Consider the following 4,112-nt stretch of genomic DNA (forward strand, 5'->3'; position numbering starts at 1 on the left):
TTCTGCTGGTTTCAATTGCAATTGACATCCGAAGATGTCAAAAATTTCTCTGGAAGAATTTGCAGAAAGCGCGTCCTTCTGATGTATATTAATGTTGGTGCCCGTTTCTTGTTTCTATTATGTCTTGGACCTTTTCTTTTTCGGTTTGGAAGCAGGTAGAGGCGGTCCTGCAGCTTACCCCATCAAAGGTACACGGCCGGGAACGAAACGTTGCGCTCTAACAACTTAAAGTGTGAAATACAGCCTTTTGGCCAAAATCAAAGACTTCCTTGGCTTCTGCATTGGAATCCTGGGTTTAGCCAGAATTTTGCCAGTTGATTCTGCATCTCTTAAATGGCTTGGGAATGTCAACTGCCACACACACACGCACACACTTTCGCTCTCTCTCTCTCTCTCTCTCTCTCTCTTGCGCGTCCAACCGATAGATTATTCTAAACTTCTAATGAGATTGCCATCTATATATGTGAAATATTACTAGGTGCTTTTATTGTTTTCAATTTCTAGGACGAACGCTTGTTGTCAAGACCGTTTTTCTACGATCACATCAGCACATCTTCAACAAAATAGCAAGAAAACGAGCCTCAGTAAACGAAAAGTCGCTTATAACCAATCGCTGTAAAGTGGAATTAGCTGGTACCTTTCATGAGTGGGCATTCAAACTTCATCAAATCGGTCTTGCCTATATCTTACAATCCGAATTCTATTTGTAAATGCGGCTCGTTAAAGCTTGGCTCGTGATCGAGTTTGAGCCGGTCATTTTCATAAGCGAGCCAGCCTCGAGCTGATTTTACAAAGTTTGGGTCCACTGAATTCGAATTTTTAAGCTTCAGTCAACTCGGTTCAATAAAAAATGAATAGTAACTTCAGTGGCTATTTATTTCGTTTCTTCGGGTTTACTTCTCATTTCATCACGCTCGTTCTCTCTCTTCACTTTCTTCGTCTTCAACATTATTCAAATGGGAGGCGTCGTCCTTTGCTACTTTTTCTATTGTTGCAGAGCCAAGGTACCTCTCTCTCTCTCTCTCTCTCCCTGAAACTCTAAAAAGAACTCGCTCAAGCAAGAGTCCTGAAACCCGAGTCAGGATTTCATCCATCGCTCACTGGAGCAAAGGGAACCCTCGCTCGTTCCCTCGCTCCAGAGAGCGAAAACCCTCGCTACCGCTGGAGTGAGGGTTTCAAAGCCCTCGCTCTCTAGCGAGCGAGAGCAACGTTTCAGGTTCTGAAACCCTCGCTTACTAGAGAGTGAGGGTTTTAGCATATGAATAAAAGAGAGAAGGTTTTGAAACTTGCAGGTCTCAGCAGATGAATGAAACTCACGCTCAGCCAGTGAGGTTTTCAGATTTTTCAAATGAAACCCCTTGCTCGGTGTGAGGGTTTCAAAACCTTCATTCATTGAGCGAGGGTTTCAAATGAAATTCAAATTTCTCAAATAAAATTTCAGATTTCCCATTTGGGGTTTCATGATTTCAAATTTCTCATTTCTCATAAAGTGATTCATCTTCCTTCGCAGATCAATCGTCCTTCCCCCACCACTGCCATCTCCCTCCATAGCAGCACTGCAGCACCAAGCACACTGCACACTGCAGGCTGCAGCATGCCTAAACGAGTTTAATGAGCTCGAGTTCGAGCTCTGACATGCTTCATCGAGCCGAGCTGGAGTTAACATTATATAATTGGATTCGAGCTCGAACTGTGCAAAATAGAAGTCGAGCCCAGTTCGAGCTGACCAAGCTCAGGCTGTTCACCTTTAATTTGTTGTAGCATACTGTTGCTTACATTAGGAATAATATATATGATTTTCCATGCTTGTATAGTTTGGAATTAACATTTTCACTTATTTAGACTACTGAATAATAAATGTGGTGATTTTGGCACATGAACAGGCACGTGCTTCACAGATATATTCAAATATCACCACACCATCTACCCGACCTTCGCTACCAAAAAAAAAAAAAAAAAGGTTTATAGCGGAACCACGTCCCTTGTATGGCTGCCAATGTAAGCCTACACTTGCTCCAATTGATGCTGCAGTGGACCCGGTGTTCCATTTGTTGGTGGTGAACAATGCAGGGGGAACATCAATGTTGCAGATTAATAACAAGGAACCGATAATGGGGACAATACGTTTACAATGATAGCCAAAGCCAAGGAAACAACTGGTGCCCAATAACAAGTGGTCTTGTGGATAATTCGTGACCGAGCGGAGGTTTTCATTGGAACCGTCGGCAAACTTAGGCTCAACTTCAAATCTCAATGCTGTTCAACTTCTCCCTCACCGTACACGAGAGAGAAAAAAACGCAGATTTCCTACGGGAACATTGTAAAAACCATTATAAGCTACTACATTACTACAATCTAAAAGCCCAAGAAGGGATGTCAATGGATCAGAATTGGATCTGATATTCATCCAAAATGCTTAAAAAAACTTGGATATGAAAAGAAATTTAGCATCTGATTAAGAAATTGGACCAGATTCAGATTTAAGAAATAACATATGCTAAATGCATATCTGCTTGGATATTAAGCTTATTAACAAACTTGTCCATATCCAAATCCATAAGCCAAAACTCAGTATGAACTTAGGCATCTGAGTCGGAAACCATGTCCTAATGTCAGATCCAATTCGGTACATCCGAATCTGAACAACGAGCTTGTCAGATCCAATTCGGTACATCCGAATTTGAACAGCGAGCTGATATCTGCATACATCTAAATCCGAACCATGAGCTGAAATTCGTATAAATCCAAACCTGAACCACGAGCGTATAATCTGAATCCAAACTGTACTATAAGCTGATATCTCAAGAGGTGGATTGTAGGTTTTGACGCTGTAACCTGCCACAATGGTAGGATGTTTTGGTAAAAGGTCTAACCACAAGTGCCAAGCTTACTAAAATGATGTCAAATGAACATAAATTATATAAAGGTATATCTAACGTGGAGCTAATGTCTTCCATGGGTCTCGAAACTGCAAACCATGAGAAAGTTGGGCTCTTTTGACCGAAAGAACAAACATAAATCTTCTACATTAGTCATGAACTATATAAAAATCAACATCAAAAGATCAATACCAGCATGGGTGGACCTACCTTAGAAGGCAACATGTTCGTTAATTTGTATAATTTTCTTTTCTTGTTGGGTATTCTCATTGTGGATTTTAATTAGATTCCTTGTTTTTCTATTAACCAATAGCTAGCACTAGTCAGTTGATCTTGACCCTATTCTGTATCTCATACATCCAACCTGTATTAAGACTGAATCGAATTTGAACCTCATGTTAATCACAATATTTGTCAAAAAAAAAAAAGCTTATTTAAAATGAAGAACTAATATTATATAAACAAGCTTATGAAAATAAAAACTACTATTTTTTGAAACAATATTAAAATAAAATAATATAAGGAAAACAAATTTAATTTTATAAGAATAATGACCTATGATTACTATTTGAGACTACAATTTTTTTAAAATATATTATCTATAATTGAGACTCCAAATTCATATTTTAGATAAAATTTTTGTTGTCTAAAGTTTCATATAAACTTTTTAATTAAATCAAACATGCATATTCTAATCATTAATTAGATTATCTGACTAGGTAAACTGTAATAGTGTAAATTAATATAATCAATTAATAAAAATGGATGGTCTACAAAACAAATTGAAAGTAATATGAACACCTTAAACAAAGTTTGTTAAGAATATTGAAGTTATTTATAACAAAATAATACTAGTATAAAAATAAAAATATAATATAAAAATAATATTCTGAAAACAGAAAATTAGACAATTAATTAGGAATTAAGGGTACTAACTTAATAGTAGTTAATATTATAGGAATAGTTTTAATCAATAGTAATGGTTCCTTATAGTTGCCGCATACACTATTTGAGACTTACAATCTCTGTAACTATATTTTGCATAGGCAAAATTTAAAACATGAAAAATGTAAAATATGGTACTGTGTTTAATTGACTAATAAAAATATCAACGCCACCTCTATAGAGACTTAACAATATTGTAACATACAATTTTCCAATCAAAAAATAAGAACTTTTAAATAATAAAAAAGGTTGTTTTTTTATTTAATCAATTATTAGATATTTTACTTG

General features: G+C 36.6%; 1 long non-coding RNA gene across 1 annotated transcript; it reads left to right on the forward strand.

Moving 5' to 3' along the window:
* Positions 1–893: 893 nt before the first annotated feature.
* LOC126410320 (uncharacterized) lies at positions 894–1,825 on the forward strand. Its single transcript, XR_007574121.1, has 2 exons — positions 894–1,004; positions 1,511–1,825. It is a non-coding gene; the product is annotated as an uncharacterized LOC126410320 (long non-coding RNA).
* Positions 1,826–4,112: the final 2,287 nt, after the last annotated feature.

This window comes from Nymphaea colorata, chromosome 8, assembly GCF_008831285.2.
Source record: "Nymphaea colorata isolate Beijing-Zhang1983 chromosome 8, ASM883128v2, whole genome shotgun sequence".
Taxonomy (NCBI): Eukaryota; Viridiplantae; Streptophyta; class Magnoliopsida; order Nymphaeales; family Nymphaeaceae; genus Nymphaea; species Nymphaea colorata.